General features: G+C 40.3%; 1 long non-coding RNA gene across 2 annotated transcripts; it reads left to right on the forward strand.

Annotated features, from left to right (window-relative positions):
* The first annotated feature begins 7,095 nt into the window (after positions 1-7,095).
* LOC127476637 (uncharacterized) lies at positions 7,096-19,998 on the forward strand. 2 transcript variants are annotated; one of them, XR_007906688.1, is made up of 4 exons: positions 7,096-7,213; positions 15,690-15,767; positions 17,705-18,639; positions 19,945-19,998. It is a non-coding gene; the product is annotated as an uncharacterized LOC127476637 (long non-coding RNA). The 2 variants fall into 2 exon arrangements; XR_007906687.1 differs by lacking the exon at positions 19,945-19,998 and having other exon boundaries at positions 17,705-18,774.
* Positions 19,999-23,596: the final 3,598 nt, after the last annotated feature.

The raw sequence follows: 23,596 nt of genomic DNA on the forward strand, positions 1-23,596 counted from the left end.
TGGTTTGATTTACCCTGATCTTGGTTGTGGCTGTGAAATACTGAGGCAGGTTTTGAATGATGAATGCAAGATCAGAAAGTAATTATCTCATACGAAACACAGGTGTAGAAAATACATCTTGTAAAACTGATGAGATCACACATGATAAAACTAATAATGTTGATACAGTACACTTTTCTGTGAGATGCAAACTTGGCTGTCATGAGTTGAGAATTTAACCATCCAAAACTAGTGGGACTGCAGAGATTGTGATTTAATACAATAATCATTCACCTGTAGGTTTAAAGCAGTTTTCCTTTCATGTTTCACACAATTTGTGCCTTGTCTCCATGCAATTTTGATGTTAAATCAGTGGTTTGAGGGGGAAATTAAATCCTAGTAGGATATTAGCAATAGAAATTTTCAGATGGCACAAACAACCACTATCTGTTAACTCCTAACCTTGGGGGGAAGTTTGAGTGATAAATAAGGGGCAATGAGATCATTGGTTCAGTGTAATTTCGGTTGCTTGATGAATTTGGTGTACTATGCCTTGTAACAGGACTAAATGTGAAATGAGGGGAAGATAAACTGATGTGCTGATCCATGACTGTGTGCACAGCATACAAGGACGAGCAGGGGAAAGCTTTGCTGCCCTTGCTGTGTCACCAGCACGGTGCCTTCAATCCTGCCCTGAGCCCTGCTGGTTTGGGATGGGGGCTGAGGGGGAAGCTGGAAACCAGAGAGAGCCCTGAGCAGAATCAGGAGGGTTGCCTGGAGAACGAGCAAGGGTTGCCTTAAAAGTTGCAGTTTAATTAATGCACGCCAGACATATTTTTTGTCATCAATTTCACAAAAAATTACAAAAATTTTGTCATTTTTTGCAATGATCTAGGGACTTTCCCTCTAATCATCATTAATTTTTGTTTTTAAATTTTTTAACAAAAATTTCAAATTTTACAAACTTTCCATTCCCCTAATTTTCCAATTAAAACATTTGTATCATCAATTTGTTAAATTTTTTTATAAAAGCAGAATTTGAAGGGTGACTTGGTGATAGTCTGTATCTTTCCCTAAGGTAACAGGTATTTAACAGTTCAGAAGATAAGACTTGGCTTTCTCCTGCTGGATGAATACTTAAGATTTGGGACAACTTGCTCTTCACTACGGAGGATTTTCTGACATTGGTTTATTTTAGAAACTAGTTGCTCTGTTTTTCTACAGGTTATGATTTTAGTGCAAACAGGATTTAACTCTGGGCAGCATGTCAGATGGAAATAGCATGCTGTTTCATTTCAGCTTCATAACTTGCAGATATTAGACTGGGAAGCTTGTCTGGATGGGTGTCTCAGCCAAGGAGTGTGTTTGTAAGTTTGACAGGTGCTCAGAACTTTACTTAGGGGAGACATATGTGGGTGGTAGGGTGCATTCATTCATGTGGTGCCTTCTCCAGCACAAAAGTCTAGACACTGTGCTGCAGATTTCTCTGTTTGAACTGAGTGTTTTCCCGTTGTAAAGACTTTAATGGGACTGTAGCAATGAAACAATTAGTGGTAAAAGAACACTTAAATCTCTTTCTACTCTTAGACAGCACAGCTTTTGGTTAAAATAAATTGTTATATTTTTTGTGAAATTTGTTTACACATTTCTATGCAAGCTCCTTTATTCTGAGAATATGGACATGGAGAAGAAGAATTGCTCTTGGTATCACTGCAATCATGAAAAATGTGGCAGCCCAGACATTCTGTTTGTTTCTGTAAGGACTTATCTGCATGTCTGAACGTGGCACTATAAATTAGGAGTTATTTATCCCCCAGAAAAGCAGGTCTGCCTTGTGACACAGACTTAAGTCCCTTTTCTGTCCCCTAGCTTTCATCTTGTGAATTCAAACTTCTGAGTGAGTCATAAATTCTCAAGGCAACTCTCAAAAATGCTTCAAAACCACGGTTGTTCTTGCAGAAAAGCTCTGTAAATCTTAAGTAACACATAATTCAGTTGTGCTGTGAATAGTACTGCAGTGGGATTGGATAGATGAAGGTCTGAGTTTACACCAGGCTTTCAATTTTCTTTCTTTTTTTCCTCTAATTGATTCTTTCTTGTTCTTACTTCCAAATGCTCTTTCTTCTTGTGGTGTCTCCTAGATGTCTTCTCCCTGTGTCTCACTCCACCTCTTCTTGAAGAATTGTGCAAATTAAAGATGTAGGACACTGGAGTGTACTTAGGCCAACAAGCTTACAAGAAAAATGAGAATATATTGTCCTTTTTTGCAGCATTTGAAACAACTGGGACAGAAAAAAAATAAGTGTTGGGACTTCAACAGCTTTTCTCAGGAATTGCTCACTTGGGCAACTCCAGTAAGTGTTACTCAGCCTGCTAAAGAAATAAATAACTTCACCTCTTCAGCAGGCTTGGCCTTTACTGTATCTTGTGGATGTTTTCCCTCCATTTAAGCCTCTTCCATAAGTGGCCTCCTGATAATGGCAAAGTGACTGAGTTTGCAGTGACACAAGTAAGGCAGTGTCAGCTTTAAGCTTGTAATTTTGCTGTCCTTCTGCTGGAAACACGAGTGCTGGCAGCAGGAGGTTTATTTCCTCCTTTTCCCAGCCCATTGCCCTTCAGGTAAGTCCCCTGACACTTGCCTTGTTCCTTGTGGAGAGACTCCAGACCACGCTGGGGAGCTTTTTATAGCTTTAAACTCTTCCAGCACATCAGAAAAATCCTATCCCCTTTCAGCTATTTCTTACCTTATTTCTAACCAGAGTAGATTTATTGTTTCCAGCTTCTTGGAGAGGGAGTATGTGAATGATATTCTGGATCACATGGTAAGTAGAAAATGCTGATGATTCCTTAGCTCAGCCTTAAGACAGTCAAAACTGCAAGAATTGTTTATGTAATTTTGTTGTTGTTGTTGCTGGTCATAACATTTCAAACATTCAAAATCCAGCATAAACAGGGTTTTCCAGCAATTGGATTCTTTTAATGATGGAGGGCAACATTTTTAAAGCTAGGTTGCAGCCCTGACTGTTGTCTTGGCTACTGGTAGCTTTTGAGGTGAGGGTAACAAAGAAGTTTAACTTCACTTCACTTGAACTGCCTGTTGTTGAAAATCACCTGCAGTTTAGGAGCCCCCAGGGGCAGATGATATGTGGGCAGGTGGGACTTGGAAATAATGTGAGATAAGAGGAAGCCAAAGAGACTTGTGGGCGAAGGTGCTGGGAGGTGACAGACTAAACCTCAAAGACCTGCTTGTATGAGTCCTGCTGCTACTGGCAGAATTTTGGGTATGTTATAAATCTGGCAATTTTAAGTTTAAAAGTGAACAAAAAGGAAAGCTGAAGCAATAATATGAATTGTTGCAATTACATTTATTAGGTCTTAAAGTCCAGAAGTTGATATTCTTGCTAACCTAGTGAGAAGACAGAATCAAGAGTCTGAGTTAATGAATGTAATTGAAAGGATTAATCTGAGGTTCAGATCCCTGTGTATTAGGGATTGAACTTGTTTTAACATCAGTAAACAGGTATGTTGATAAAGAGTTTATTAATTTTTGGAAGATGAAACCACATCATATGTCTCTTTTTCTGAGCTTTCCATTGTGTAATGTTGAAACAGTCTTATTTAGGATGTTAGGAGGGATGGGTGCTCAATATTAAATTGTACTCAATATTAAATTGTGGAGATATGAGTAAGTGGGGTGGTTTTGGGTATAAGCCACTAAATCTCTCCTGTAGCTGCTCATTGTAAGAGAAACTCCAGCAGCTGCTGGGATGAAAGCTGGAGCAGGTAGCTGCCCTGTTCTAGACAAGCACTTAAGGATGGAGCTTTTGATTTGGCCTCTCTTCCCAAAAAGTAGGTGTCAAATTCTGCAATGGAGAAGAGCTGTGATGTCTTCAGGATGAGATGGAGATGATGAGCTCTTAGGATAGAAGCATTCCAGCCTCATCCTGCCAGCAGCTGTTGTTGCACGTGCAGCATGCCAGGAGGGGGGCACTTTGGTGCCAGGCTGGTTTGCAGGAGGATGTAGGAAAAGGGGGGCTGGATAGGTTGATGACTGTGCTGGTGAAGCTTTGACCCAGCTGAATGGGGTGAGGGTTCCTCCAAAAGAACCTGTAAAACCAGAAGCCTCTATTAGCCAGAAGAAAGGCTGGCCCTTCCCCAGTTTCACTGCCTGTGGTGGTTTACCCCTGTGAGGTTTCTGGGAGGGCTGCACGTTTAATTCCCAGTAATGCTTTGTGCAATGCTTCTGGAAAGTTAAAAGAGTTAGAGATGCCTTGAGCCTGATAGTTATAGTGTAAAAGTGGTTAGTAGGAGGTGGCAAGGTGACAGAGATGGTGTCCATGCCTGGTATGTAACAGGGAGAAAAGAGTTAATGGTGTTGGAAGTGATAGCCAGGCAAGGCTGGGACCTTGAAACAGGAGGAAGAGGACACAGAGCTGCTGGTTTTCATGACTTCCTTCCCCTTTGGCTTCTTGAAAACTACATGCAGAAGCTAGGACCATTTTAAGAGAAGCAAGAATGTTAAGGAGATAGAAGGTTAATATGCTTCAGTTTTGTCATTTGGTGTTTTTCCTACATTATTCTACTTCTCAGAAAGTAGCATCTTTTGTCTTAAATTTATGCTGATGCCAAGTAAAGTGTGGCAACTAAAGATTTTACTAAATATCCAAAATATTATTGCAGTGTACAATAATTAAACTCCTAGCTAAAATAACTTGTAGTGCTTGGATGGCAGAGACTGTTAAACTTGTTACACAATGCACAAGGTTTAAAAATACATAAAATAATTTTAAAAACCCACCCCAAAGCTAAAGCCCAGAAATCTGAATCTAAGTAGGCCTTTCAGAAACCACCAAGTAATTGTGAATGAATAATAGAATTGCACGCATATATTAAGGCCAAATAAAATTTCAAATGCCTCTTAAGTTTAATTGTGCTGGTTTTAAAAGCTCAGCGGGGAAAAAGTTAAGACTGCTTGAGCTGCCCCCCTCTGACAGAGGAGGGGAAAACAAAGAAAACAAGACTGTGAGAGGTTAAAGATGTTAGAGTCAAAATTTTACTGAGGTAGAAAAAACCTTGCAAATAACAGAACAATACAGAGAAAAATGGTTTGCCCACAAAACCAACAAAGGCAAAATGTTACCTAGCCCTCCAGCCCTAGAGCAGGCATGATGTAGATGGTTAATAAAACACAATAAAATTTTTCTTCAGTATGACATCCTTGATTTCTTGTTTTCAGATTCCTAAATAGAAGGAAGAGTGGTGTGTGACCTTCTAGTTCATTTTAATGACTGTTTTCTTTGGAAGTTCTGTAGCTAAAAATGTGACGTGCTTTGATTGTCGCAAAACCTGTAAAATTGTAATTATACCTTTATTATCTTTGATTAAATGGCAAAAGGTTCAAATGCATTTTCATTCCAATCACCACGTTGTTTGTAGTTGCATTTGTTGCTCTAGGGCTAAAAAAGAAAATATTATGCAAATGAAACTCTCTATCCACCCAGCACAGTATTAAATCTATCTGAAAACATCTGGTATTAATCTTGTTTATATGTGTGTCACTGATCTAACTAGAGCTGCTGTGGATTTTGAGAAGCAGGCAATGACCTAAGATTTAAAGCTTGCTTAATTCTTTTTCTTTTCCTCTTTTCATGGTGACCAAATGCCTCTGAGAAATCAAGGGAACGCAGAGTAAACAGGCAATCGTAGGTTTGAATGTTGTTCTTTGTTTTTCTGGTTATTAAACAGTCAAGTTGCTTATTAAAAACTCCTTTTGAGTCAAATCTGGAACAAATGGCTTTTGAAATGATTTCTGCACAGACGAGTCTCTTGGAACCATCCCACCTTCATGCAAAAAATATGCCAACAGTGCCAAACAAGCTCCTTGAAAGCCCATGGCTTCCTTGAAGCTCTCTGAAAAAGAATAAACCTTTTAAATTGTGTAATTTTATTTTATTTGGCCTGATTGCTTCTGGTTTTGTTTGATAAGGACCTGGCATAAAGCAGCAGTTAAAACTGTCCCAGTGTTGGAAGTTTATTGTTGGCTTTCTGCACTGAGTAAAACCTCTGTGTTATCCTTGGAGAAGTTACCAATGAAGCACCTTGTGTAGTTAAATCCTGTAACTCTTTATTCACCTTGAAATCTGATTAAAGAAGAAAAAGCACGAATCACAAGATGAATATCAGTTCATGTTTTGAGTTTACAATCATCGTCTTTGCTTGTTAACAGCTCATAAAGACAGAGGAGCCAGAAGAAATGAGCTGGCTTTGGAAATGCTGGCATCTAATACATGAAAATGTTGCTGTTTCCAGGAAGTTTCTGTCTGAAAAAATGGTAATATAAAAAATAACAGAGGTCTAGGGGCTTCTTAATTTCAATTCAGATTATGTAGTCCCTGTCAATATAGGAACAATTCTTTTTTAAAAAGTCCTGGAAGTCTGACATGGAATATAACTGCCTGATTTTATTTTAGGAATCTGTGGGGGTTTTTTTCTGCCAGCTTACAAATACTTTTACTGATCTTTATTCTCAAACCTTTCTGGAGCTACCAGCTTTGCATTTTGGGAATAGTGTAATATTTCAGATTCTTCTGAAGTATTCTGTTTGGAATTTACTCACCTGTCAATCTTCAGTTATTGGGCTGAATTGTTATACAATTCTCGACAAATGTCAAGATGCAGATCTGAGGGAAGTGGTGTGTCCTTTCAACACTTTAAAAAAACATAATTATTCTCTGCACAACTGCGAAGTAACAGTGCAGGCCATAATTCTCCTGTTTTCAGAGGCAGGGCAATTATGACCAGTGAGCAGCCCCACAGAGCAATATTGCTGCTAAACAATATTCTTTGGCCCAACTTCAAGGTCTTCGTAATTTGTTAAAAATGTTTTTATCCTTTAGTGGGTTTTCTTCCAACAATCCTTAGATATGTTGGAAATTTCTGCCATTGAGTTTAGCTTCACAATTGCATGTCAGCGTTGGCTCAGCTGCACTCCTGCTACAACACTCCCTAATAGAATTTTAGCTCTGTGTGGAAGGTGAAAGATTTTATGGCATTCATTGAATGTCAGTTGTTCTAGAGCTGAAAGGTCACACAGAGTGTAACAACCCTCCGTGCAGCAGCAGGCAGGACATGGACTTGTTTAGTTAGTGGTGATTGTGGTCAGCTCTTCTTTTTCATGTATGAGTAAATGATTTGTCATAGGAAAGAGCTGGGAATTTACTTCCATTTACTACAGGTAGGAGAAAACTAAATATTATTTAAAAGTAGATCTGATGATCTGAATGTCTCTGTGTGACAACTGATATGCGTTTTACATAACGTGGTGGTTTTGGGCATATATAAAATATGTATTTGATAAGAATTTTCTGAAAGTAAATATTTAACCAGCTTCTGAGTTTAGAGATTTTGCATCTTAAATTTTAAAATTCCCTTCCAGGATGTTTTAGAAAGAAGTTACAGCTAAATTTATTTCTCGGTGACGGTTCTTGCCCTTCTTGGGTTTTCCTTTTTTCCCCACCTCCCCTGTCCCCCAGCTCTTTCTTGATGGGATGACCTGATATGTTCCTTGTGAAGTTTACAAAACGGGAATGAGCAGCTTGTAACCATTTACCAAAACTTGTATTTCTGACTGCAGTAACTTTCAGAAGCTGACTTTTCTTCTAGCTTGTTTATTTTTATTTTACTCTTCAGAAATCTGGAGCTAAGTGCAACATATCAGCAATATTCTGTTTCCAGCTGTTGTTTCAGGCAGTGTGACAAAGGAAGGGCCACAGTACCAATATTTACCCTCTTAATGTGCTTTTTCCCAAATACTGCCTAAAGATTGTGTTTATCTTTCGTGTTGATGCACATGAAGGAAAGGAAAAGAGCAAACAAAATGTAAGCAGCTCCTGGGTAAGTGCTCTTACCCCGTTATTAAAACCAAACAAAACAAACCAACATTTGAATTTGCAGTTGCAGAGCCAGGAGGTAGTTTTTGAGGAGTAATGGGGGTTATGTGAGGCAGACAGGGATCTACCTGAGCCTCAGATGGGTTAATCCTGGTTTTTTGAAGGGTCTCCCTAGCAGTTAGGGTCTTGAGGGGAAGGGCTGTGTGAGGACACTGAGGGTACTTGGTGTGTTCAGCTGGAGAAGAGGAGACTGAGGGGAGACCTCAGTGCAGTTCCAACTGCCTGGGCAGGGGCAGAGGAGGGGCAGGGACTGAGCTCTGCTCTGGGGGGACCAGGGACAGCAGCCAGGGAATGGCTGGAGCTGTGTCAGGGCAGGGTTAGGCTGGATCTCAGGAACAGGCTCTTCCTCCAGAGGCTGGCTGGGCACTGCCCAGGCTCCCCAGGGCAGTGGGCACAGCCCCAAGGCTGCCAGAGCTGCAGGAGGGTTTGGATGATGCTCTGGGGCACAGGGGGTGACTCTTAGGGATGGTCCTGTGCAGGGCCAGGAGTTGGACTTGATGTTCCTTGTGGGTCCCTTCCAAGTCATATTCTGTGTTTCTGTGATGGAGGTTTATACACCAACATAGGTGTGCATCTTTCCTGTTGCCTTCCTTCTGTACCCACACATGCTCTGTAATCACAGGATTATGTGTGTGGGTTTGGCAGACATTAATGCCCACCCTAGTGTGCCATTAGATTTCTTGCTTTATTCTCTGGGCATATGTCTTATGGCCCATGCTAGAATTTGACCTTTCTGTATTACTACTGGTTTTAAACATTGCATTATTTGTTGGTTTAAAAAAAATCACCATTATTTTTTAAACATTTTATACTGTCAGCTTCTTGATGCAAAAGAGAGGCTCAGCTAGGCACAGCTTTCAGTAGCTTTCAGCTGCTTTGTTACAACTTGAGCTTTCAGAATCTCCTTCCTTGGCCTCTTCTGACCTGTGAGGAGCATTTGGGCCTCCCACTGCTGTCCTGTAAAACTCTCACATTACAAATACTTCCTGGGTGAGTATTCAGCTTGGTTCAGCCTTCAGTGGAGCTGTGGTAAGGCTGATAAATAGGGATTTTGGGGACATTTACTTTTCAGCGGTGTTCAGGATCAAAAGAGAAATTTCATACTTCTTGTCACTAATATAATAATATAATCCTGTTCTTTTTACAGGCACTCAGGAGGAAAAGATAAATATGAATGTTAAGTACATGAGTCAGTAGAATAAGGGTGGTCTGGAGGGGCACTGTGTTTGCCTTTCACTGTCCCAGTGCTGTGTGTATGGAATTGGCCCCTTCTGTGAAGCTGCCTGGCCACTCTTCCATAGCAAGACTTGCACTTCTCAGCCACACAGCCCCTCCAGGAGGCTGATGTCACCTACCAATATGGGTCTAACAGTGCTGAAGGTGACAAAGTGCTTTTTCATGTAACATCAGTCAAAAGTTTAACCTCTGGTTCAGTAGCAGTGATCTCTCAGAAGGGTCATGATGGACAACTGGGCAATAACAGCTTTGTACTTCACATTTGAGTGACACTGCTGCTTGCACTTGCCATTCCAGTGTGCACCTGTATGTACATCAACACAACCTATGTTGATGCAATGTTGCTTTCTGTAAAAAGTCTGTTTAGTTCCCTGAAATTGTGATTGAACTTTAATTTCCTAGTTTGTGGATTTTTTTTTTTTTTATTATTTGTTTTGGTTTTGGTTTTATTTTTTTTTTCCTCCTGTGTGAAATCTCAAGTAAGAGCTGCAGCTAAGTCTTAATTAATAATTATCTTAATGTTATGGGAAATGGATTCCATCTCACTTTCCTAAACACGTGGTGCCTCTGTGATAGATAACACAGTGTGGGACAACTGAGCAGGACCAGACCAAGCCCAGGCTCAGATCCTTTCTCTAACAGTGACCAGAAGTGGGCACCTCAGGAAGAGCCTAAGAAAAACCCTTAAAATGCTCTCCCTCCTGTCTCCCTGCTTCCTCTCCTCTTCCTCATGCATCCAACCACTTTTTACTTTCTGACCCTTGAGTAAATTTTTTCCAAGTGTGAAGAAGCTCCTCCATGTTTTGTAACCCTCATGGATTTCTCTTGTACAGAACTTGGCTCCTTCACCTCAAAATCCTCTAAACTGCATCCAGAACATCCTAGAGCAAATGGGCTTTTGAGTGACAGAAGCTAAAGCAGCATGACAGTGGATTTTTGGAAGATGATTTGCTATAAGTAGAATTGCATTATGTCAGAACTTCCCTTATAAGGTGATAATGGAAATTAATTCAGTCCTCTAATCTTGGATACAATTTGACCTTAAGAAAAGAAGGTGAGAATAGAAATAATGATAAAAAGCTCCTTCTGCAGTCCACTTGAGTTATTTTTTTAAACATAGTTACAGTAAGTATTAACAGGTTGGACACAACTTAAGAGGTATACAATTAAAACCAATGTGGATGTGTTGTCATCCATATACATATGGGTATACATATTACCAATTGAATTACTGAGAAATAAATCAGAATTCAGAGGGTATTCTTGGGCATGTATAAAAGCTACTTTGACCCACATTTGGTGCAGTGCCCAATTACTGTAACACAAAGTTAGTCCTAAATCAGCTGCACAAGGTATGAATGCTGCTAGGGTTTAGGATGAGAGCTCTTGGATTAATTGAATGTGTAAAGATAGTAATTCAACCCATGTCTCAACTCAAGGGGATGGACAGAAGCTGAACCTAAATGTAGGTATGACAAAGGCAAGTTTGAGAGGGCTGTGGCAGCTTGGAGTTGCAGCCATCTAGTATACAAATACCTGCTTGGGAAAGGTTGGAGGTAATTTTGTTATACATGTAGAATTGTACATTATTTCCTGGCACCAGTAATACCTGAGTCTGTGCAGCTTGAACAGCTGTGCTCAGCCTACAAATTTGCTGCAGGGGGAACAAGAGAAAAAGGAAGACGTAGTGATAAAGAGAAGAATTAAAATGCAAAAAGCATTGATTATCTCTCCAAACAGATAAATATCTTTTCTGTGTTAGGCTTTTCACTTTATTTTGGGCAAATTGTCCTCTGTTGTTAAAAATATTTCTTTTTAGCATTAATTTTCCAGATATTTATAGTACATTAAAAAAGACACCTCCTTCTTCACTTTGGTACAGCTTAAGCAAATGAAAGGTAACTAATTTCTTGCTTTGTTACAATACAGACGGGTAGATTAACAGTTTGATCTGGTAGTGCTGGCAGAATATGCTTTTTTTTTGTCACTTGAGTTTCAGCATTTGATTGTAACACTGAGGACCACAACACTATCTTATTTTTCAAGGAGCTCTTCTGAGTTTTTCAAATCCCGTAAATACCTATCAAATGTTCCCATAATGAAAACAGACTGCAATACCCTCTTCAGCACAAAATGCCATTATGTGGTGTAATGTTGGAATTTTCTCCACTGAAGAGTGCTTCTGTGCTTTGCTACATTCCGTTAAGTTACTTCCACTAATGTGGGTAATCAGCAGCTTTTCCCACTGCCAGTTTTCCCAGTGACTGCATGTGATGAAGCCAACCTTTTTTGTTAGCCAAAGGGGGGAAATCCAGCTCAGGTGATGAGCACTGGTTTCGTATGGAAAACTTGCAGCTAAATTCATAACGGATGAAAATGTGTACAGAGGTTTGAAAAAGGCAAGACGTCATATTTATGTTCTCCTTTCTCTATTTTCTCTTCTATCGGGATATTTTTTCCTTTATTTGCCTGGTTAACCAGATTTGTACTTGAGTAACTGAGCATTATATGTACAAAGCGCAATTTTTCTTGCTAAAATTCATTGAACATAACTGCAAATGGAACAGATTTTTCTCAGGTTTTATCTCCAGGTAGAGAGACTTTGCAAAAACCCAAACAAGCAATAATAGTCCATTGTGTCAGTGCAGACAGAGTCTGATGTCTGATCTCCGTGCATTGTCAGCTGTCCATATGGGTTTTCATAAGCTGTTTTAAATGAGGAGTTGCTAATTCTCAGGTGTCTTGCAGTACCATTTATCCTAGTACAGTAGAGCTGAAATTACCAGCAATGGGAGGAATTATGCTGTGGAATTCCCTGATGAAATAAAATTTGATGTGTGTTTTTGAGGATCTTCTAATATATTAAGGAAAAGTCATGTGGTGTGTCAACTTCCCACCCCATACTCCTTCTTTTCTTTTTATGCACTGACTGCTGCCTCAGAACACATTTATCTTACATCTCTATTGGACAACTAACTCTTGTTTTTGCTAACCTCTGCTGGTAAAAATCCTCCTTTGTGTGTCTCTCTGTGGGACTGCTCATGTTTGTAGCTTATCCTTCTGCTGTGTTCTGTTTATTGTGTTTCATTTGAGCCTTACATAGCGTGTCTGAAATCAGGTTGGACATGGCTGCTTGTAACTCCTCCAGTCAGGGGCTTCTAAGCCCTCCTCTGCATTACCTTAAATAATTTAAAATGTTATCTTTCTCACAGGTCTCTAGCCCTGAGCAACTGAGCCTCGTTGTGTTTAAACACACATATAAATTACCTGTTAGCTGAGCTGGGGTTTTGATAACCTGAAAAATGACATGCTGCTCTTGGAGCTCGCACTGCAGAGCCTACACTCCATAGCCATGGGCTGTAACAATTCCCAGCACAAGGGGATTGGCACAGCACAGGATCTGCAACATGTGCACGCAGTTGAGTGAGTTACAGCAGCACTAGCTTTTTGCCCTGAGCAGTACTGTCTTCTGTGTACTCGAGGTCAAGTCCTACATATGTCACTATCCTTTCCTTGGAATACAAAAATAAGTGTGATTGTAGTGGCTCAGACCAAAAGTCTGCCTCTGATGGTGGCCAGGAATAACTGGGAACTTGCAGACTTTAAGGATTATGGGAACCGTTGAGTTCCTGCTGGCCAGGTGCCACATTCTTTGGTGCAAGGAGAATCTCTCACTTTTGAGGGGACTGAGTTTTTCTGTGTATTTGTTTTTGAGTCTAAAAGGAGTTGAGAAATATCCAAAATTAGGAGAGCAGAGGAGTCGCTCACCTACAAAATCCATTTCAGCTTTCTCACAAGAGTACTTCCTTTAATCTCACGAATCTTGTCTTTGCATACATGCCCTGCTCTGTGTCACAGGTGTCTTGGGCTCCAAATTGTTAAAAGAAGTTACTGCATATACATAAGACTAAAAACTGAGATGCTCTCCCATAGCCCATGGGACAAAAATAAAGAGTGTGCCCCCTCAACCCCACACCTTTCTCAGAAGAATGTTCCTTGTCACAAATGAGAGTGGAACGAGCCCTCCTGCCCATATGTTCTGTAGGAGGTTGGTGTCACTGCTGATTTACTTCTTTGCCGAGTGGTCCCCAAGTGCTTTCACACCAGTAGCTTTTCTGTACCCATTCAATGTCTCATCCTCAAGAGTGAGAAGTAGAGCAGCCTATTTATAGTCACTTCACACCCCTGAGGTTTGGAGAGAATCTTATTTCCTTGATTTCACTTGGCTTTGTGCCAAGATGATGGGTTGCCATTAGATGTTATACACATCAGTGCATCTGATGCATGATAGGTGCTCTATGTATATGGATTAATTTTGTTTAAATTTTGAACTTCTCTAAACCTTATAGGCCTTATAAATTAGTATCCTTGGGCCAAAGTTGAATCTGCAGCTGAAATTCATTAGTGGAGCTGCGCTGGCATGAATAAACCCGGCAAACCTTTGATCGTGGAGTGTTTTAGAAGTCTGTGATTGAACTACAGTCAAAATATTATTTTAAATACTACTGAAAGTGTAGCAAGAATGACCATGGCTGTGCTTGTTATGGTAAAACAGAACGTGTCACAAACACAGCTCAGTCAAAATTTAGGCACACAGTGACGTGCTTTCACTCCATCTTCCTCGGGAGACCGCAGTTTGGCCCTCCTGGTCTTCTTCCTTTGAAGTGACAATCATTTTTTGGTATCCATTTCTTCAGGATATTTTTGTTGCTTTTATTTTTTGAAGACCTGATTGTGAGACAGTGTTTCTTGTCTGTTAATGAGGGAACGAAGGAGCCCTGAGCCCCCTCCCCGCTTCAGGCAGTGTGGGAGGACTCTTTGGGAGTTGCAGTTTTGTAAAGTTGATCTAACCAGCAAACTCACTCTGGGGCCAGGTAAGAGGAATTTTGTGGTTTCATTTCAGTTCAGTGCTTTTGGGAAAACAGCATTTCAAATTATGCTGAGAAGGATGAATGTGTCCACAGACAAGTATCGTATTATATGTCACTCTTTTTTTGTAGCTCATAAAAGTGTGTGTGTACTTCTACAGAGAAAAACTGAATAATTCTGTAAACTACTCTTTTTTATAAAGAATTTAGTCAGGATTTGACCTTATGTCTACTTTTGGTCTTCTTGATGTGGATCACTTTTTTTGAACGCTATACTGTGGAATTTGTTAAAGAATAAAGCTGCATGAAAGGCTTGGTAGAATCTGTGGCAAAAAGGCTTATGTTTTTGTTTTGGGTTGTTTCTTTTAAAAATAAAACCAATTTAGTATCAGTAATGTAAAATATCTGTATTTGATATTTTTGTCTCCTACTTTATTTCATAACCAAAAAAAGAAAGAAACATTTGTCTTATTCATGGCCCCTTGTTCCCTGGGCATCTTTAGAACAGAGCTTATCTTGGGTTATCCCAAAGTAAAGAATACTGGAGTAGCAGGGACTAGACATCGTTATCAATAGATAAATGCTAGCCAAATTGCATTATTTTAAAGAGCAGGTCATCTTGAAGTGGGTCTTTGTATGGGAATTGATCTTTCACATGTGGTTCTTGATATGACCTCAAAGTGAAATTCCTGGTTTCTTCTATCATCTCATTTGCATGATGCCAAACTCTGGGGTCTGTTTTGATTTACAAGATGCTAATAGTAAAGCAGTTCAACTCTTCTCTTGCAAGTGATGATTGTGGTAAAACTAGGACTGTATTAAAAAATCCATATAAATTAACTTGATATCTTTAAAAAGTATTTGCTGTTTTCAGCTTTTGAATTTTTTCAAGTCTTCATCTGTCCATTAAGACTTGCTGGGGTTTTTTTAGTGTTTATTTGAATTTTTCCATTTCCTATTTTTTCCTTCGGGGCTAGTAATAAAACTAAGTTGTTTTTACAGTATAAGGTTGGGTTCTTATCGTGGTTTTATATCATGTAACTCTAATCCATCCTGTTGATAAAAGTAACTACCTTTAGCCACAGCACACTGCAGTATTGCTTTTAAGCAAGTCAACTATTAAATTGATAATGCTATGGCAGAAGAGGATGTATGAGGCAACAAATCTCTCCCTGTTTCATAAACAATGGAGACCTGTAACTCATCTGTTTTTGCCTTGGGAAGACATTTACTCATCTGTGGTACAACAGCTTCTTTGGGGACACTCTTACTCTACGATGACTAAAGGAAATAATTTGTAAAGAATTCTTTGGGCTTACTTTTTATTTAATTCTGACATAGGGAGGGAAGTGCAGGCAGAACAGTGCAGCAAAAAGGCTTGAAGTGCAGATGCCCTCTGAGTATCTGACTGCAGGTTTAGAAGAGTTCTTTGTAGGAGAGGGAGGGGAACCTGGTGGAGTGTTCAGTGTCCCTCCTGGCTAAAACTCTGAGTTTCAGATACAGCTGGCAGTAACTGCTTTATTTGATTTAGATATAAAGAAGCAGGCAATTTGTACAGAAAACAAACTGTAAAACTGCACCATGGAATAATTTTTATTCTTAAATAATTTATATTTATGCGTGTTATCTTTTTCTTTTTGTTTTCTTTTAAATGCAGCCAGCTGAAGACAGATGTTTTCTGAGCTGAAGAAGATCAACTTTTGTATTGCAGCTTGCAAGAATTGATTATACTCAGGTAACACCAAGATGGCCACGACCCACCACTGCAGTGTGAAGAGTGGATCTGTTCCATCGTTTCAGGGACATCCATACACTGCTAAATTAGTGCAAACTTAGCAGAGGCAAAAAACACCAGCCTGGTCTGGGCTTTGCTTTATATATCAAAGGCCTGACACATGCACAAATAGCTCACTAGGTTGTTCTTGCAGTGCTAAACTTTCTTATCTCCCTTCCCCCCAGGCCTGTGGGGAAAAAAACACTTCTAAGTTTTGAACAACATTCTGTTATCTTCTTAGAGAGAACTCCATTTCTTTCAATGGACAGAAAACAATCCAAAGGAAACACAGGGTATGAAAATTCCCACACTGAAGCAACATTTCCCAGCTGCAAGTTTGGTCTTTGACTGAAAACAATTCTAAAACCAACTTTTCTCCTTGTCAAGCTTCTGTTTTCAACCTCTTCCTCCCCATACAGCTGCAAACTCCTTGTGCCTTAGCCACACATCTCCTAGTGTTTAGTGTTCTCCAGATCAATAAGGGACGTGTAGAAACTTGCAGTTCATTAAATTAAGTGGGTCAGAAGGATTGGTCTTTGTGGTTTCATATTGGAATTTTTCAGAGCAAGATAAATTACATGGGGAGGAGATGAATATTTTACAGCATTAGATTGGAGAGGTGGAGGTTGGCCAGCTAGCAGAGGAAGGAGCTGTGTGCTTGGTCAGGACCAGTGGCCTTTCCTGGGTTCCCATCTCACTGGGATATAATTGAGGATTTAAAAATATGTGCATTTTTAAATATGTGCATTTTTAAATATGTGCATTTTTAAATATGTGCATTGCCATCCTGGACTTGTCACCAGAGGTGGCACTGCTGTCCCATTCCCAGTGGCCTAAATGGGAATTTGGAAATGTTGTAGCAGAAATTGTTCAACACTCCAAATGTGTGCTTCAGCTATGATGGAAGATAAATCATTAAACCACATGCTTGTTGACCACCAGCACATTTCATCCACTAGAGGCTATTCATACAAGCAGTGGTTTTAGCACTTAGGTTTGCAAACTTTCTTCTATACCTGCAGCTTCCTGAGGTATCTGAGTTGGGGGTTTATAACTGTGTTAAAGTACCTGTGTCTGAATGTCCTAACTCATTCCTTGCAGTCTGACTTCTGGAGTCAGCAGACATATCAGTACCACTCAATGTAGCAGCTGAAAGACTTTGAAGCTTAAAAAAATGTCTAAATGTTGGAGATATTTATTGCAATTGGTTCTCTGACAGCAAAAATTAAGTCCCCTTGTGCAGCACTGGTAATTTCAGGGAGTGTGACCCCATTATTAGTGGAAGCTTTGACTGATGGATCCTCCTGGGTGGGTGTCTGCCCTTTGAGGATGGGTACACACCTGCTAACGATAGCCAGTTATTCTGTGCCCTCGACAGGCTTTGAATAATGTCATAATGCAGTTGGATTTCCTGTGGTCCATGCAAGGAGATAAATGGTGAACAAGTCACATCGTTATTGATTCATGCACCATTTGCCTCTTAGCTCACTCAGAGAAACACAATTACTGCTGTTACACTTCATTTAAAAGAATTGGAACATTCTGGCAGTGCAAACAGCTATTGTGTCTGAATTGATATTCTTCCTGGGCTAATCCTTAATGTGCTGGTTTATGTTTTCCTGATTGCAGCCAAACCAAACTTAAGAGGGTTATAAAGCTGTTTCTTTCCCATTACTTGTTTTCCCTGTGCTGCCCTACAAAACTACAGAGCATTTTCCAAACTCAAAGCATAACATATGCATCTCCAGAATTTATATTATGCATTATTTTAATAATCGTATCAATGATTGTATTGAAAACAGTGTTTTGCAAAATAAAGGCTAAAGCTGGGGTTTGGGCTTGGTTGCAGACATTTGTGATTCCCAGCTCTCAGCATTTGCCTTGCCCTGGTTTTGCAGGAGCTGAGTAAATTCATGTCGTTGCCTAGAGCTGGAGGAAGAGGAATGCAAGTGAAGATCCTGTTGTTGTTGGTCAAGTTGAATAAAAAGTGGTTTCTTCTGGAGGAATTTATACGATGTCTGAAGTACCATGGTATTACTTTGTGTATTAAGAATGCAATGATAATAGGTTTGCTCTAAATCTGTGTTTTCTAGTTTTCACTGGCAAAGAAATAATCTAATTCAAGGGTCTAATTCAAAAGTCCAATTTGTATCTTACATTGTGTGTGTTAGCTGTGCATCTGTGCTGGCTTGTCTTGAAAGAGCTGCTCTTATTGGTAAAACATGGGTAAACTGTGAGTGCACTTTCTTGCTGCTCTTTGCTGTTCCAGGGTTTCCAAAAGGTTTCCACACTGGAGATGGCGTGTGCCAGAGACTGAAATGTTTGGTAGCTTCAACATTGTTAAGATCACCAAAAGACTTTTGTCCACTGTTCCAAACTGCAAAGAAACAGCTGCTCATGCACATCCTTCCAGGAATACGCCTCCTAATTTGGACTGCAAAAGGACCTCGAGATAACATAAGGGGAGTACTATTGTCCAACTATTCCAGGTGCATACCTGAATCTACAAACTGAATTTCCAGATAAGGGGAGAGGCAGACCCTTGAGGTGGGATAATCCTTCTTATCATGTACATGTCCTCCCTTACATGGTGACTCTGCTGTGAAAACCCCTCCAGGAAGTATTAAAGACATTAAAAGGTACGAGGGAAGGTATGAGGCATTCCCACCTTAGCCTGAGGGTATATAAGTCATGAAAATCTTTGAATTTTGAGGGGGCTTCTCCCACCCCCAACAGATCAAGACCATCACTTCGACAGGACTCCAACCACCATCTTCAGCCTACAGACATTGAAGCTGCAATTACCAATTTTCATCACTGGATCCAGCAGATGGTGACTATATATATCTTCCCACTTTTATCCTTTCTTTCTTTTCCTTATACGTTTCCTTAAGTGTTATTTTTATTTAATATTACTGTATTACTATAGATGATAACAACCAAAATGGCTATACACCTACTTTCCTTTGAATCCAAATTGTTCTAAAATAAAGCATACAGATACTTATTTACAAACACCAATTATTCAGTGTCATTTCACTCTAATCCACCCCAAGGGATTTATTAACAAGAACCTGGGTTACTCTCCACTTCTGGGGTGGGTTGTAGCAGCAGTGTTGGAGAGCATTGGTGCTGCTGGAGGAGCCAGGACAAGTCTCAGGTCCCCACAGTTTTTGTTTCCTGAAGCTGTTTGGTCCTGGTATCCTTGACAGGAGAAAGCAGTGCATGGCTTTTCAGCTTTTCATTTATCTTATTTTAAATAGATGGAGGGGGTGAAAGGCTAAAACAAACGTAGCACACAGTTTCTGTTTTGGCCTAGAGTCCTTTCCACTAAAATTGCATGTTAAAGCCAGGATATACAGAGATGCTCTATGTTAGCAGAGGACAGTAGGATTTCACCAGGGACTTTGCAAGAACTGCAGCTAGGGTTAGGGCTAAGTGTCTCATAGATGCCTCATTTTTATTATTTATGGTCAAGGAAAAAGCCATCTACCAAGCTGTTTTCTCAAAGTATTTCCACTTGACAAAATTATATTTTTTGAGAAGAAAACTCTGTAAAAACTCATGAAAGTTTTGCAGTCTGTCAAACTTGTAGCCTCGTTTTTTGCTTTGTTTAACTTGCTGATATTTTAAGATATTTGACACAGTTATAAGTCTGTATATCTTCATAGGTTTGAAAATCAGGTAAGTCCAGAGTGAATTAACTGGAGTTGTTTCACCACAGCCCTCTCCCCACACTTGTCCTGTCAGTGCAATCTTCATCTGCCCTTTTCTTAGACAGATAAAATGATATAATTTATAAATCCAAACAGTTACTGCTTTAGTTAGAGAGTCTCCAAAGGACTTCAGAATATCTTGGAATACAGATAATACATACATATATATGTGTATATATGTATATATATATATATAATGTCTATCTGTATCTATGAAATGTCCAGTTCTTACTCAGTGAAGGGTTTGTAAATGTTGTCTGAGCCTAACCTGCACAGAAGGGGTACAGAAATAACTGTGCAGGCTGTGGGGAAAACTGATGCAGCAGTAGAAGGTACAAGGAGGATAGTTTAGTTTCTAGGCATGGCTGCAGGAGAGAAGTGAGGGCAGGAAGACTGAAAGCTCTTTTTGATTTTGGTTGTAGGGCTAATTCCTCTGCAGCAGAGTGAACTTTCCTGTAAACACTGCCAAAAAGAGCTGTCCAACAGCTTGGCTGAAAAGGAGGAGGTAAACTGTTCTTTCAGTGGTAACACTCCCTGGGTTAGCTGTGAAGAAGGGTAAGTGTGTGTGCTCAGAAGGATAAGACTCATGCAAAGAAGCTTTCCAGTGCTGTGTACCAGTGTTGAAAACTCAAGTTTCATGGTGTCAACAGAAACCTTGGAAAACCCAGGAGCTGGTGTTTCTGAGGCACACTGTGTGCCTGGCTGCTGCCTGAGAGTTTGAGGCCTGAGCCAGGCATGTGACACTCTAGTCCAGGCCCTCTCATGTTACAGATTTTAACAGGGATGTAACTGAGAGTTCTGTTCTGTACCAGTGTTCCCCCTCCCTGTTCTTATGGCAGCAGCTGTCTGGTCCTTAGTGCTGGGGGTCTGTTTCCTGTCTGATCCCTGCATGGCCATCAGTGAATAGTAGTGAAATTGCTGCAGATACCTCTGCCCAGTTGGCATCTGCTTTTTATTCTGAGCTGTGAAACACTGTCTGGGTTATAGTTATTTCTGTGAGCATGTTATTCTTGTGCAAGGAGTCATGACTACCCCCAAACATCACACTTTCAGTGTACAAACAGGCTCTCCAGTGGAACTGCAGAGAGCACCCAGGGGAGCAGAGCAGATGAGTGCTGGAGGTTTTGTGTTTTATTTCCAAGCTCTGGTGCATGTTGGTAAAGAGCTTTCAATTGTTCTGGAGCATTGATGCTCTCGGTGACTGACAGCATTTGCTCTTCCTCCCATTTTGTTTCTTTATGTTCATAACTGGGTCCAATTCCTGTGTGTGTTTGAGGAAGTTTGAGAAGCAGCAGGATTGGATGAACAGCAGTCACAGCCATGAGCTGGCATGAGGAGACTGAGAAGACACTGAGCTGCTCTGATAGCCACTTACCCAACTGAACCCAAGGATGGAAGCACAGCCCAGCTACAGGCTTGCAGTGGTCAAGGGTTGCATATACACCTTGTGCTTTTCTTTGTGGTTTTTCTTTGCTGATTGCTTTGTTGTTTTGATGGTTAAAAAAACTAAGCTGTTTTTTAATTCAGAAGAAACCGTGGTGGGCAGCTCACTGTAAGGGGAGAGTTTAAAGAAATCCATCCCAAAGGCTTGAACAAGCCAGGATCCTGCCATGCTATTTTCTCCCTCTTGTATTTGCAGAGATAGCTCTTGTGATGTGCTGATTTAAGCCTTAACCTCAACCTCCTGTGTAATTCTTTTATTGGCTCAGGGAAGGAACAATAATCTGTATGCAACTGGTAGCATGGATGGTTCAAACTCTAGTGATTGCACCCAAATGTTATCTTAGAATGATGTAAAAAGGATGTGTAAGTGCCAGGATGACCTAGCATTGCAGCATGGCTGGAAGCTGATGCTCAACTGATCCTGTGCTCTGAGGCCTTAAAGTTAAGTAGAGCATTTAAAGAATGTACTCTCTTGATCACCCATGTTATGGAAAATTTTTTCTGTGTCTTGAATAATTGATCAGGAAAAATCACTTTGAAGGTTCTCTTCTAAAGCTGTAGAGGGATAAGAGATCTGTTGAGAGGCAGCAAAATATCTGTTAACCTATCTGTTAACATGCAAAGTTAACAAATAACATTAAATTGCCTTCCCATGGAGTTGGTGTTAGAATAAAAGACTGGTATCCCCCTGGGTTATCTGTTAGTCACTTCAGGATGATGGGCTGGGAGAGCCCTTTTGATCTCCTGCATTTTGATGCAATCTCCTCCAGATTTTGATACAGTCTCCACCCCAGAGAAGGATGTGTGTGTCTCAAAACTGCCTGTGCAATCAGTGGGGTCACATTTCAGTGTGAGAGCTGGGGATCCAAGTCACTTCCTCTGAAAGATATGTGAGAAAACTTTCCTCCTCTCTTACAAACACTGGAAATTAGGGATGCTGCTGCTCTGTAGGCTTGTGCCTGAATTCCTTCCTTGGCAGCAAATGCTAATGCAGACTGTTCTGCTAAGAAGTGGCCTTTGGCTGTTTATTGTTGTAGCTGGTTTAAATATTTGTGTGCTGCAGATAAGTGAACCAGAGTAAGCAGCAGAAAAATATTTATTTTCTGCCCCTGGAGTTTATGCAAGTGAAATCAACACAAATTAATGTGGGGGATATAGTGAATTTAAAGCTGCTGTCCAATCCAGAAACTATTTTCAGGTGACCCACAAATAACATGTGTTTGGTTTGTGTGCCCAGTAGCCTAGGTTTGCTTCAAAAGCATGAGACACTTGCCAGGCACATGGACCAGGGTTGATGTTATTTTATCTCATTTACCTGACTGATGGAATTGGTTGCATTCAATTCTTTTCATTGAAATGTAGACAGGTGTGGTATATTTGCATAATGTATATGTTATATAGACACATGTTCAGCCTGAAAATGCAAATTAGACGTTAATGGGAGCTAAAAGAGCTTTTGAGACTGAAGTGGAGATTTTGGTTAATCCCACTGACCCTGGGAAGTGGGTGCTGGGCACAAAGAGCTAAACTACAAAATTCCCAGAGTGCTAAATGCAACCTTGTGGCTTTCTTACCAAATCTGTGGGCCTACCTAGTTCATCCTTCTCTTCTCATGGCTCCTCTCTGGTGTGGGTTTTGCTGTTGTGAGCAGTTTGTGTGGGCCCTGAGCTGTCTGTGCACTGATGGTTCTTGGCAGACACAGCACACACTGCCTTTCCCAAGCATTCACACCTCTGTGTTAAGCAAAAGGGCTATGCAAAGATGTGCATCACTTATGTGCCATGCCTTAATTTGTGCAAAATACCCCAAAATAGGTGATAAGCCTTGATTTACTATGCATGCTTGGTATATGTGCTATATTCTATCTTTTGGAATGGCTGCAGTATGTGTTTGGAAATTGCCTGTCCATTTTAGCCTCCTTTGGACAGTCCTTGCAGTATTTTTGTGTGAGGAGGACACAGTTCCTAAGGTGGATATTCTCGAGGAAATGCTGTTTTATCCCTTTTCCCTTTTCCTTTTCCTTTGGGGGTGCTGGGTGTTCCTTTCTTATGTGTAGATAGTCTTTGTAATTGTATATAAATGTAATATAACTGTAAATATACTTACATATTGTTTTAGCTCTCTTATTTCGGTTCTCTTGGGTTTTTTTCTCTTTTCCCTTGTTTTTTTTTTGGGGGGGGGGGAAGCTTTTGCTGTGGTGCTTGGAGACTTGACAGGGAGCCAGCTCCAAACCACAATATCATTGTACCAGGATCGTGCATTTACAGCCCACGTCACGCTTGTGGTCTCAGTGTAAGGATTTTTTTTAATGATTTCCCTGTGAAATGTTGTGGGCTAAAATGCAATGCAAGCTATTTATACTTTTCAAACTCCTCTACTTGTGAACCCTTCCTTCAAAGGACAGGCACAACAGCAATTTTTTGGGTCCAGTAGACAATGGTGGGAACGATGTCTTGATGCGTGTTGGTGGCTCTGATCACCTCTAGACTGGCAGATATTTTTTGGATGATAAATGGGAATTTTTTGGATGGTAAAAAGCTATATTTGGAACTTTTGATGTTCCTGAATGGTTTCAAGCCTCTCTTTTTGTATAGTTTCCCTTAAAAGAGGTTTAATGTCTTTTTTTTTGTA

Source organism: Manacus candei, unplaced genomic scaffold, assembly GCF_025592945.1.
Source record: "Manacus candei isolate 608988 ecotype Guabito, Panama unplaced genomic scaffold, ASM2559294v1 h1tg000050l, whole genome shotgun sequence".
NCBI classification, from domain to species: Eukaryota; Metazoa; Chordata; class Aves; order Passeriformes; family Pipridae; genus Manacus; species Manacus candei.